Source organism: Bombus pascuorum, chromosome 10 (genome assembly GCF_905332965.1).
Source record: "Bombus pascuorum chromosome 10, iyBomPasc1.1, whole genome shotgun sequence".
Taxonomy (NCBI): domain Eukaryota; kingdom Metazoa; phylum Arthropoda; class Insecta; order Hymenoptera; family Apidae; genus Bombus; species Bombus pascuorum.
Genome location: NC_083497.1, coordinates 3315859 through 3330286, shown reverse-complemented (window position 1 = coordinate 3330286; position 14428 = coordinate 3315859). Strand labels below are relative to the sequence as shown.

General features: G+C 39.7%; 1 long non-coding RNA gene across 1 annotated transcript; it reads left to right on the top strand.

Moving 5' to 3' along the window:
* The first annotated feature begins 321 nt into the window (after positions 1-321).
* Positions 322-979, top strand: LOC132911196 (uncharacterized). The gene is made up of 2 exons (XR_009658940.1): positions 322-673; positions 766-979. It is a non-coding gene; the product is annotated as an uncharacterized LOC132911196 (long non-coding RNA).
* The last annotated feature ends 13449 nt before the right edge of the window (positions 980-14428 follow it).

Here is a 14428-nt window from a genome sequence, read left to right as displayed (position 1 = left end):
AGTCCGGTGCTGCGTAGTCCTTTACACTATTTTTATGTCACATGCGACATTAGTGCGTATATACAGATATCTACAGAGAGAAAATAAAAATGCTCGCGCTCGTAGCCTAGTTCTCTCACAGTACAGGTGCTGCACCATGCGACAAAGTGTTGAAGGTGGCACACGTTAGCATGTACAAGAACCTATAAAATTAGGGATCTGCACTGTTTAGTTGCATGTTAGTATATACAAGAACCTATGTATTTAAGTTTAAAGTTAGGGATCTATCCTGTTTGGTTGCACACTACATGCACAAGAACCTATTTAATTGTACGGTTCTGCGGAAATGTTCATATTTATTTTTCTATCCCAGACTATCCTGAATAATCGCGGCGTTTCGGATAAATCGGGATATGTTTATATAAATAATAGATTACATTCCTTTGAAATTCGTGTTTCCTGTCATTTTAATTAGAAAAATATCACGGACATTGATGAAAGTTTCATAAAAATAGGGCCAATAATATAAAAGTTTTATTGTTGCATTGCTGCCTCATCGATATCCTATCTCGGATCGAGTAATATTGCTCGCCATTATTTGTGTAGTCGGTAGTAGATGCTCAATAAAGAAAAACTATGTAATTGTTTTATTGTAAATCCTAAGAGATCATCAAAATGCTAAAGTATCTCTACCGTGAATATATCTTAATTGAAAAAAATGGCAAAACTTCGTCTCTTGACACAATTTTTCCTGAGCAATTATTTCGTATTTTTTTGATAACACAGGAAGTACTCGATAATTGTACAAAAGTCAGGACTCAAATATTGCATTAATGGAGATGTAGAAACGATTCTATTTTTGGAAATTGAGATCTTAGACGTGTCAAATGTAGAAAAGGACAATGCGAGACAAATATTAAAACGCTGCGATAATTTGACTTTTAACTCAAAAATCAAACTTTCTTATTTTAATTTGTGATCAATAAAACTTTTACCAATATGCTTCCTACATTTTTCTATTAAAATAACACCAAATACGATATAATTTGGTTTCATCTTTAAATTAGTACCCAGGTACATTGTCTCAACGATATCCGACATTGGATCACGTTACATTATACGATCGCGGCGGACCGTCAAGCTTTTCGGTGCATCAGGAGAACCTCCTCTCTATAGTAGAAATGACGAATGTGCAACCAAGATACCTCTTTAGTTGTTAAATAGTTTTTTGCAAAAACTAATAAACATTTGAGCATGAGATTTTGGACACTTTTTCGGAATGACCAAAACTATATGTTCATAAAGTTTCTACTTCGAATTCTCAATTTTACGTGAATAATTGACAATTGAAAATAATGCGATTTTGGATAATTTTTATTTATTTACGACTTAACCATTCTTAACGTGTAACGCCTCATTTGATAGATATCTTTAACACCTACAATTTTAAATGCAAACTTTTTATGATCCGATTATTAGAATCATTGTTATATGCAAAAAATCTGGTTTCGATAACCTTAAAGGTAGTCTACAAAATCTGTGTCAGAAATTTTGAGTGATAAACATATAGGATTTGTTCCTCAATATGATTTTGCAAACATAAAAACTGTTCTGTATCTTTGGATTACATTTTGATACGCAATACATCAAAGAAATGGTACGCAAAGGCTTTTAAGCAATAAGTACATTATATCCACCTTTAAAGTTGAAAATAATTAATTAAATAATTAATATTAAAATGGCGAAAAGATTTTCTACCACAAAATGTCACACATATGTAGATACGTTTGAGTATTAATATCTAACAGAAATCAAGAATTTAATGATATTATTTATGTTCTTGAACTTTATCAAAAATTTTTTTATTTGATACTTGTTCGACCGTTCACAGAAAGACGCGTTCGCCATAGATCGCATCAACGGAAGTTGTAAATTCCCGTTACGATTATCTAATCGACGTTATGAAATGATCGATCCCCTATTTCGTTTCGAATAATAGAGGTGGTTGAACCGATTATAACACTGCAGTAACAGGTTACAATGTATACTTTATTCCAACAACTTAATGGATTTAACATCCAATAGAAAGGTGAATATGTCAACAGACAGTATACAAGTTAAGACGGAATACAAGATACACGTGGATACGGTGACAGAGAACAAATTGAAAACTAAAACTAAAAACTCCTGTTCTGTGACGGAGACATTTACACCATAGGTCAGTTACTAGTGGAAATTCCGGGAAAAATGGGAAAACCCACGTTTCCCCATTTTTTATTGACTGGAACAATGGCCCTAAGGAACGTCTCGAATTGACCTCTACGTTTCAGCAATTGAGGGCCATGAAGTTAAAACAAAATGATATTTCGTTTTATGACCATGCCTTAGGATTATTGCGGGCCGACCCATGATGTTTGCACCGCTAACGGACGTCCCGACCAAAGGACGGACTTCAGCCCGCACCAGATAACTGGACGTAACATCCTCGCCCCGTTGAGAGGGTACCGATCAAGATATTGTAACTATAGGATTAATTGGATCTTTCGTCAAAATCCTTCTCGATTGATTCTGTTGGATCGAGTTGGCTCGCTGGAGGGACGAGACGTTTGACACCTCGATCCAAGATGCTGGTTACCGTCTTCACCGTGGCCGTTCGGATGATGTTGTCTTAATTGTTGGAGATGTTGCCAATTAGATAAACGGTTGGGTGGAGTGTCTCTGAAATCTTGCTCCTGAAATCAGGCTCATTAGTGAATCGCCAATGAGGAAGTGGCGGGGAGTGAGGACCATTAGGTCATTTGGATCAGTGAAGATCGGAGTTAGCGATCTTGAGTTGAAAATGAATTTAATTTCAATGATGAGAATATTGAAATTTTCAAATGTGAGTAACTCATTGCCGATGATGCGTCTGAAATGGCATTTGAATGATTTCACCGCGGCCTCTCATAACCCGCCGAAGTGTGGGGAGTGAGGGGGTATGAAGCGCTATTCAATTTGCCGATCGGATAGAAATGTCTCCTTGTGAGCGTCCGACTGTAGGAGAATGCGAAGTTCTCTCAATTCGTTGTTGGCCCCAACGAAGTTCGCGCCGTTGTCGGAGTGGATGGTCGAGTAAAACCCTCGCCGCACGATGAATCTCCGAAGTGCGGCGTGAAGGCTTCGCTCGTGAGGTCGCTAACGAGTTCGATGTGCACTGCTTTGACTGATAGGCACATGAAGATGGCCACGTATACCTTGACCTTGCGGCGGTTGCGATCTTTTCTGTCCTTGATATAAAATAGTCCACAATAGTCGACGCCTACGTTTGCGAGTGGGTGAATTTCTGTTACTCGCGCTTCCGGCAGATTACCCATCACGTAATCCAACGGCGGTGGATTGGCGCAGCAGCAGCGGACGCAACTCTTTACTGTACGCCAGACTTGACTTCGGCCGTCGATGAGCCAGTACCTTTGTCTTACAATGTGGCTTGTGTTCCGGAATGCAGGTGGATTTTATGTTCATGTTCGATTATTAGAGCTATTACGGATGAATTAGGCAATATGATTGGATGCCTTTGGGTGAAGGATATAGGCGAGTGACTGAGTCGGCCCCCAACTCGCAATATCCCTTCCTTATCGATAAATGGATTGGGTCGTGTGACTTTCCTTTTACCGCCGCGTCTCAACCCTTACGAAGAGTGCTAATTTCTTCGGGGAAATGGCTGTTTTGTAACAATTTTATAATTTTGTTGCGTGCTATATTTAATTCGTTTACGGTTAAGCATATCGCTCGGTTCTACTTCTGTTTCCATCGAAGGCAGCGAGCGGTGATTTGGATTAATTTAGGCCAAGATGAGTATTTTTGCAACAAATTGTAGTCGGCGGGAGTAGCGGACAGACAGATCACCCTTTTCTGCTCCGGTATTTCAATTTATGGTGTTAGTGTTCATGTCGATCAGCAGTCTTCCGAGTGTTGGAGTCATTCAGCTCCGCGCTGGCAAATGGTCAGGTGCAGAAACTCTTCGGGCGTTTGACCTCGTGATATTAGATCCGCGGAATTGTCGTTAGTGGGAATATGGCGCCAATCGCGGATATTTGTTATTGTTTGAACCTCAGACACTCGGTTGGCGACAAATGCTTTGAACATGTGAGATGAGGTGTTTATCCAGTGGAGCACGATGGTAGAATCAGTTCAATAAACGGTTCGACTAAGATTGTTCAATAGAGCTTGCTGTACTGCCGAGATCAGAGCCGTGAGAAGCAGTGCTCCGCTCAGCTTAAGCCGAGAAATGGTCCGGGATTTGAGCGGGGCTACCTTTGATTTCGCCGTTAAAAGTTGTGTCCAGACGAGCCCGTCAGGGTTAATGATTCGGAGATAATGATGCGGAATGAGACTTTGCGTGATGTTTGACCTGATGCAGTATCGTATGATGCCATTGTCCGCACGTACGACATGATCTGGTGTTACAATCTCGCGCTGAGTGTCCTTTCTTCAGGCAATCGATGCATAAAGATGCCCTTATAACGTTAAAGATGTCCTTAAGGCGCTCGCCAAAGGGTTTAACCTGGAAAGTGTCACACCTCCTAATGATGTGTGGTTCTCGACAGGTGGGACATGTCGACGGAGCCTGTGTTACGATAAATGCGTGCCCCTTTTGGCATGCATTGACGGACCAGATTGTGTAGATCCGGTGATCCTTTTGTCGGTATGACCGTGGAGGTCGATATGGAACTTCGTGCCAATTTCTCGAAGAAGTACTGGACTGAACTGAAATGAGTGTACTGGGGCACTTCCTTGTTAGGTAACGTAAATTCCCATTGTTTCCTGATATTAGCTGGTAGTTTCGAAATGATGAGGCCGATAAGCATAGCGTTTGTATTGGTATAGGACTCTCCTAAATTATTCAATGAGTGGATATTTTGTTTGATCGTGTTCATTAAGTCCCTCAAGGCCGTTGGAGATTCTTTAGCTATTTCTGGATAATTAATGGTTGCGAGACAGTGGCATAAAGCGATGTGTCGTGGATACTCGAACCTCTCCTTGAGAAGGGCTATAACGTCAATGTAATTTGCATTGTTGGGGGTTAATACATTCACGCAGTCCACTGCCTCTCCCATTAGGGCAGACTGCAGGTATTAGAATTTTTGTATGGGCGTGAGGTGGTGGTTGTTGTCTATTATGAGGAGAAAGTGTCATAGAACGCTCCATGTCTTCAATTTCGCGTCGAACGTGGGGAGCCGCATTTCTGGTAATTGAACCGCTATCGACCTTGAGGTTACAGAGTCGAAGCTTATAGGTTTTGTAGGTTTTGATGGTGATAGGTTGTCAATGAAGTCTGTTAATCATATGTCAATAGCGTGATATTTGTCTAATAGAGCTTCTAGACGCGCATTTTCTTTCTTGTCGAGCTCCTTTAATTCTTTTTGGATAACGTTCATCCTGCTTCACGTGTCGTCAATTGTTTTGCGGCAAGACATTAAGATGTTTTTAATTTAATTATGCATTGTATATATTAATAATAATTTAATTATGCATTGTATATATTAATCTTTTTTAAATAAATAAACAAACAAATGTTGAACAAATAATAAGTTTTGACTTTCTTCTCTGAAATTTATTTATGTAAAATAATCGCCACAATTCTTCAAGCTTTTCCGCTAAATCATTAAAAAAAGTTATTAGACAAAAGTTAGTCGATATTCAGTTAATAACAAATTGCAATAATGTAAATGTGCAAAAAACTTGTTATTCAATAAAAAATCTGGATTATCACAATTTTTTGAATGATAACGTATATTTTTCTATACATTACTCGATGTAACTGTAGTGGCACATGAGTAGAGGACAATTCAAATCATATTATTGTTTTGCCTCGGAGTATCAAGTTCGTTAGGATACAAGTAATGTAAGAATAAATAGACTCCAGGCAAAACAATGTCGCCGCTACGAACAATCGTCGAACAAAGACGAATTTGAATTTTCCGACTCCCCCTACGAGTTTCCTTCTGTATCAACGAGCTATCTAAGTGTTATCGACGAGTATCTAGCGAACATTTTATCGAGTATTAATTAGCAATTTTACTTTGCGATTTATACTCTGTACGAGCGACTCAGCGAATATAGTTTGTATCCTATATATTATTTTTAAATATATTCGACGGTTAAGACAACAAACTATAACATCTAGTAAACCTCACGGTCAAACGTCCTATATACCAGTCCTCTACATAGCTTTATATATCTTTTAAAAGGTATTAGGGTACTTAGGTCGATTAGTCTAGAAGTTATAAATTTTGTCCTGAGTGCCCATACACTTGACACGCGCCGAAAAGAGGGAAGTATTAGAGTATCTATAACAACTCGAAGAAGATTAAAAATCCTCTTCAAGACACTCAGTGCGAAGTCAAAACGTATATCAAGGAGAACGAATCCCTTCAGTTATGACATTCACACATATATATTACATTTATATATTGACATTACATATTAAGTATGCCAACACACGGTGGTACACTTTTCATTTAAACTACGACAAAACAATAAAAAAGATCATACATTAACTTTTTATGGGTCGTTGTAAAGGGGAAGGAAAAATGAATTCTGAAAAAGTTGGTTAAAAGTAGAAAGCAACTACCACGAATCAGATAATGGGCACAGGATGTTGATTCGATCAGCGTGCCAATAAAACCCTTGCCTCGCTCAAAATGTTGAATTTTACAACATATTCCGAAATCGAATATGACGGCTACTTTCTAAATAATTACCATGTTTGGTCTTGTTTTAAACAGAAAAATCTCACAACGACATTAGTAAAAGTTTAAGTAAACAAAGAATTTCATCATTGTATTAGTATTATCACGTCTGCATCTAAATTCCTCCGGTGATCTCATTTGACCTTTTCAACTTGAACTTTTTTTGGAGAGGGGGGTAGGAGAATTAGTTGACTAGATAGTACAAAAATAGTACTAATGTAAAAAAATTTATGGGAAATGTAATTGATCAGAATCACGAACGAAAAAGTACAGGTCAAATTTTATAACATTTTATGTGGGCCTGTAATGAAAATATAAACAACACATTTTGAAGATTCATGTCATCTATATACATGCTGAAAATTTCATCGAAATCGGTTAATGCAGGAACAAGTAACAGGAACCAAAAGATGGACAAAAATGTAGATTTATTCCAGTTGTAGGCCGAAAATCATAAAAAACTGTGATTTTCATCATTTTTAATCATTTGTAGTTTATAATAACATCAACCGATTTTGATGAAATTTCTAGTATTTCTTTTTTTTGCGCACGCAAGGAAGGGAAAATGCAATTACGCATACCCAGTGGTCCGTAACACTGGGTTATGTAGGACTCGGCAAAATCGAAACACCTCTAATCACTTAAAACCCCTCCTCTTCCTAGTCTTTAACCCTTTCGCTACGGTCGCTTTCTCCGGAACGGCACTCCCGCTGAACGAGCCGCCGCGCCAAAACTGTGCACGATGCGCAAGATCGACAAATACAAAAATCGATCTCTACTCATAACTTCTCCAAAAATTTTACTCTTCAACAGTTCATTGTTGGGCCAGTATTCACAATATTCTTTTTATACGTGGGGAAATCCTCATGGACACCCCTCACCCACTCTTCTGGAATGCGGCGGGATAGTGTCCGACTTTGCCGACTAAAACCTCACAGTGAACCTGACGCTCAACAGGGATACTCGGGGACCTCTTTCGAATTACTGTCGGAGCCCTCTGCTTCGAATTACTGCGTCTTCTCTTATCTGAGGGAGTCGTTCCTTGGTTAGTTCGGGCATTGGGAGGGATTACCCCTCTCAACGCTATCCCCTGGGTCGTCGTGCAAGTCTGAGGAGATCCAGATCCTCCTCGGTCTATCGGCCCCTATGACCGCCTAGGCTGACGCAGGGTCGCCCTTTGGCGCAGAGCCGTACAAGGCTGGGATGTTCTCACTCACTCCCGCTCTGTTCGCTCCTTTACGAACATTACGCCTTCGCAGTATAAGCGGACTGCGAGGAACTCTTGTTGCCCCCTCAGCATCACTTTCACAACTGACGAAGGGTCTAATCTATCGCCAATCGTTAGTCGCAGAATACGACGTGAGGCCTCCCTCGCCGGACAAAATTCCAACATATGGTGGGCCGTGTCCTCGCCCTCTCCGCAGTGGTGACAAGTGTTCGTCACCTCTTCCGATTTTCTGCAGGTATTCCCCGAATATTCCATATCCTGCGAGCACCTGCGTCATCCGGAAGGACAGCAGAAGCCCTCCGCGGTTCCTCCAATTTGGCAAGACCGATTTAACGGCCTGGTGGCCACGAGCTTGGTTTTCGTCGAGTAGGTCGGAGCGCCACTGCTCTCACACCTCTCGTCTAGCTTCCCCCCGAACTTCTCGGACCGCCTGCCCGGCGGGGGATTCACAATATGACAATTTTTTATTTCGCGACATTAATAACTTGATGGTGAGAAAGCAATAAATTTCTGGAAGAGAAATGTTTCGGGAATTTATCGTATTAGCATCCTCATCAACGCTATTCCGATAATCGTTTGTCATGTTGAGGCGATGGATCGTGATAATGAGAAGAAGAAACACTTGAGTATATTTAACAATAAAAATTTATTAATATATTCAAGGTGTACACTTAGCGTAGGACTCGCGACTATTAAATTAGCAGTTCGCGGTTATTATTAGTAGCGGTTCGCGATTCGCAATTGCAAGTTCAACTTCTGGTCGATGCGTTTTGATGCGCGATATAAATTCGGATGCCGAGGAACTCTGATCAATTATCACGAACTGCCAACTATTGCTTTGGACCGATATGTAACGACTGACTTTCCTTCACGATGATGCCGCGAAGAAAAACTGTGATGGGATGTGTCTAAGGATGCGAGATCATCGGATTCGTTAAGGAAAGTCTTGGTTCGGAAAGTGAGGGAAATGAACGTCGTTGTTAATTGGCTAATTTTGTGTTGGTGCTAACTGCCCTTGAAAGAAAGTTGCTAGCGAGAAGCATCGTACGTGAGAAAAGCAGATTTCTCGTATCTTCCCGTAGGAGGTGGTAGGTTTAGTGACTGCTAAGAGAAAGATTGTTTGTCCCTTTGGAGAACCTTAGCTAAATAAATCCTAAGATTTATAGCAGGTCCTTAGGTTAGCTGAAAATATTCCGTGAGGATGTATCGACATCTGGCAATCATCTTATCCGAAGAATAGGGTCTTTGTGTAGCGAGAAACCGTTGGAAAGTTTACTGTCGAGTACCGCTACAATGTCAACAATGAAATTTATAAAGTTTTCGGAACAGAGTAATTGAAAAAAATCTAAAACTAGTGCCGAATAACTAATTGATGTTTTTATTCTCGAATGCTTGCAATGAAATTTATGAATATTTGGCCGGAATAATTCGTTAGTCCATGTAATATCCAAATTCAGTTGAAGTGTCTTCTTCGGATTCGGACATGTTGAATATGATTTCTCGAAATCTTTTATTACTTGTATTATATCTTTCTCGTGCCAGATTTGAATTTATCTGGTCACCTTCTGATAGCGGTCAGTTCCCTTTTGACTGCCGAAGAGTGCAGACGTGCCGGGTGCCCGGAGAGGTCTCTCCCTCGAAACAGGACGTGGAGAGAAAGCGTTCCCGAAAGTGCGAAAAACATGAAAACAAAAATGCAACGAGTGCCACCGCTCAGGATATCAAGCAACGGAGAAACATATGCCGTACACAAAAATACGGAAATCCAAGAATCTACAGAAACCGAAATGGAAATCACTCGAATGAACGACGATACAAACGCCAACAACAACGAAATGGCACAACAAGACGGAAGCTGGAAGGTCGTAACTCCCAGCAAAAGAAGAAAAATTACAACAAACGCAAATACTAGGAGGGCTGCAGAAACAGAAAGTAAGCAGTGGCTCCAAGAAATCCCACTACAAAACCCCTTCAGCATACTACCACAAGAGAAGGAACCAGAAACAACTGAAAAACCAAAACACAACGCCAAATCACCACCAATATACATCGATGCGCAAGTAATAGACCCCCTTCTCGAACTGCTAAACAATACGGCAGGCAAAGAAAACTACTCAATAAAACAATTAAAACTGGACCAGGTAAAAGTGCAAACCAACGCCCCAGAAACCTACAGAAAAGTGGTAAAAGTGCTAAAAGAAAAAAACGCCGGGTACCACACCTACCAGCTCAAAACTGACAAAAGCTATAAAGCAGTTATCAGAGGGCTACACCCAAGAACAAACACAAGCAACATATGCGACGAACTAGCCAAGATCGGACACCAGGTAAGGGCAATAAACAACATAACAAGATTTGATACCAAACAACCACTACCGCTGTTCCTAATAGAACTAGAACCGAACAAAAACAACAAGGAAATCTATGACATTAAACAAATCTTAAACACAATAATCACAGTTGAACCACCCAGACAAAAAAAAGACATACCTCAATGCATGCGGTGCCAACAATATGGGCACACAAAAAATTACTGCAACAGAAACCCGGTGTGCGTCAAATGCGCAGAAAAGCACCTGACAACTTACTGCCCATATACGGGAAAAATAAACGAGGTAAAGTGCTACAACTGCAACGGAAACCACCCAATCAGCTACAAAGACTGCCCAGCCAGAAAAATACTCCAACGTAAATTGTTTCCGCCGCTTAGAAGCAGGTCATATAACTACCACCACACACAACAAGACAGGGCAGAAGCTGAGACACCAATAAAAGTACAGTATGTAATGAACAACAACCACAACAATATCAACACCACTGGCAGTCGAAGCTACGCGCAAGCAACCAAGGAAGTAACACCCGTAGCCAACCAAAACCACAACAATAACACCAACGACGCTACAGAAATAAAAGAACTATTAAAACAATCCATCAAAAGCACCGACATGTTAACAAGAACGATAAGCGAACTAAACGAAGCATTCAAACAGCAATCATTACAAATCACAGCTATGATACAACTGATAACAACCATGCTAAGCAAAAAGTAAAAACGGACATACTAAAAATAGCTGCCTGGAACTCTAACGGCCTACAACAAAGGGCCATTGAAACCAAAGCATTCCTATACCACAACAACATAGACATACTACTCGTATCAGAGACGCATTTCACAACAAAAAGCTACACAAAAATACCGCACTATACTATATACGATACCAAGCACCCCTCAGGAAAAGCACACGGAGGAACCGCAGTGATAATAAGAAACGACATTAAACACCACCTACACAGCCAAGTTAGTAAAGAACACATATAAGCAACTACCGTTACCGTACAAACTAGCAGCAACCGTCTACAGCTGTCAGCAGTATATGCACCACCGCGACACAAAATTACAGCACAAATGTGGGAAGAATACTTCCAACAACTAGGCGACAAGTTTATCGCAGCAGGAGACTACAACTCAAAGCACACAACATAGGGATCAAGAATCACTACACCTCGAGGCAGAACCCTGGAAAAACACATCAGGAAAAACAATCTCAATATATTATCCACAGGAAGACCGACATACTGGCCGACAGACCTGAGCAAAATCCCTGACCTACTCGACTTTGCAGTCACAAAGGGATTAAACGGAAATAAAATAAATATAGCATCCAGCCTCGAGCTTAGCTCCGACCATACACCCATAATAATAACATACAGAAACAAGCCAATACTCTACAACAACTCAGAGACGCTATGCAACAAATCCACTAATTGGCAAACCTTCAAAGAAATAATTGAAAGCAAAATCAACTGCAACATCCCACTGAAAACGCCCCAACACATCGAACAAGCTGTAACAACACTTACAAAAACTATACAAGAGGCAGCACGGGCAACCACAAAACCAGCAACTACCACTAGACAAACAAAACAAATCCCATCAGACATCCTCGAAAAAATTAGAGATAAAAGAAAAGCGAAAGCAAAATGGCAAAAACATAGAACAAAAGAAAACAAAAAACACCTAAACAAACTCGCAAAGGAAATAAAAAACGAAATAAAAGAGCACAACAACAACGAATTCACAAAGTTCATAGAGTCACTATCTGCACACGAGAACTGCAACTACTCGCTATGGAAAGCCACAAAAAAAATAAAGAAGGCGATAAAACCAGCCCCAGCAATCAGAAAAGCAGACAACACATGGGCAAGAAGCAACGAAGAGCAAGCCGAAGAATTTTCCATCCACTTATGCAACACATTTACACCACACAACATCAATAACAGCAACCACAACAGCCATACGGACGACGACGCGATAGCCACTAGCACTGCAATCGACAAGCAATACACCATACCCAAAACAACAGCACAAGAAATAAGAAAAATAATAGAAAAAAACAAAAACAACAAAGCACCAGGAATCGATCTAACCAATGGCAAAATATTGAAAAACCTCCCTCCAAAAGCGATACGGCTAATTACAATAATATTCAATGCAATACTAAGAATACAATATTATCCTACATTATGGAAACAGGCACAAATCATAATGTTACCCAAACCAGGCAAAGACCCACATGAAGCAACATCCTACAGACCAATATCACTACTCCCCGTGCTCTCCAAAATACTAGAAAAAGTAATATACGCCCGACTAAAACCAATAATAGAGAAGGAAAAACTAATACCAGACCATCAATTTGGATTCAGAAATAAACACTCCACCATAGAACAAATGCACAGGCTTGTCAAGGAAACAATACACACAATAGAAAACAAACAATATTGTACAGCCCTATTCATGGACATAGAGAAAGCTTTCGACAAAATAAACCACGAAAGCCTAATACAAACAATCAAGAAACAATTCCCGGAAAAAATATACCAAATAATAAAATCATACATAAGCAACAGAACCTTCACAGTAAAAATCAAGGACGCACACTCCGAAGCAAAAGACATCAAAGCAGGTGTTCCACAAGGAAGCGTCCTAGGACCCATACTATACACACTATACACGGCCAACATTCCAGCAACTACCAATAGCAAAATACTGACATTCGCAGACGACACAGCCGTGCTAGTCAGGCACACTAACCCTGTAACAGCAGCCACAATACTACAAGAGCACATCACAAAAATAGAAAAGTGGCTACAGGACAAACAAATCAAAGCTAACCATGACAAATGCAACCACATTACATTCACATTGAGAAAACAGATAACACCAAACATCTTCCTGAACGGCACGCAAATAACACAAACAAGGCAAGTCAAATACCTTGGACTTCACATAGATACACACTTCACATGGAAACAGCACATCAAATCAATAATAGACAAGATACAGATAGCAAGGAGACAAATGCACTGGCTAACAAGCCGAAAATCCAAACTAAGCACAGAAAACAAACTGAAAATATACAAAATAATCATAAAGCCAATCTGGACATACGGAATTCCACTATGGGGAACAGCAGCAATGAGCCACATAAACAAAATAGAAACAATCCAAGCCAAAATCCTTAGAACAATGGTAAACGCCCCGTGGTACGTTAGAAACGAGGACATAAGGAAAGACCTCAGAATACCAACGGTCAAGGAGGAGATTACCAGATTCGCAACAAGATACAGAACAAGAATAGAAACACACCCGAACCAGCTGGCAGCTGAAACGTGCAACACAACAAACATCGCAAGAAGACTAAAAAGGAAACACCCAATAGACCTCACAAAAGATATAACTTAGAAAAAAACGAAGCTGGCACCCCGCTGGGGGTAGCCGCCCACATGCTATATTATTTTTTATTTATATTTTTTTTTCTTCACCAACAAGATATAACACTTTACCAAATGTCCGCAAGGACAAATTGTAAAATAACCAAAATAAAAAAAAAAAAAAAAAAAAACCTCCTGATAGCTACGAATAATTTCAATTTATGTTAATACCTCCTTTTCTGTTATTTGTCATCATTTTAAGGGTGGCATAAAATCTGTTCAGAAATAATTAATCTAAAGAAAGGTAAACAAATTTGAAAAACAACAAAGCATACTATTTTGTCTGTTGTTGGGAAAAAAGTAAATTTAATTATCTTTCTTCAGTAAGCGCTAACTTTATTCGCTACGAACATTCGGACAAGTGTCTCGAGACTGATTAGGCTGATACATAGTATTGAGATGTTTCGTCCATGAGAAACAAATGATACAAAATAATGCAAAACAAAGTACTAACGCTACATGTCCAAAGTACGATACTTGATTTTCTTTTTTCTTTTTTTTTTATTTTATTTTTGGTTTTTACAATTTGTTCTGAAGGACATTTGGTAAAGTGTTATATCTCATTGGTAAATAAAAAAATAAAATAAAATAAATATAGCATGTGAGTGGCTACCACCAGCGGGGTGCCAGCTTCGTGTCTTCTAAGTTATATCTTTTATGAAGATACTTGATGTGCAATAACTCCAGTCGCTCATTGTATGTACAATACGCGGCA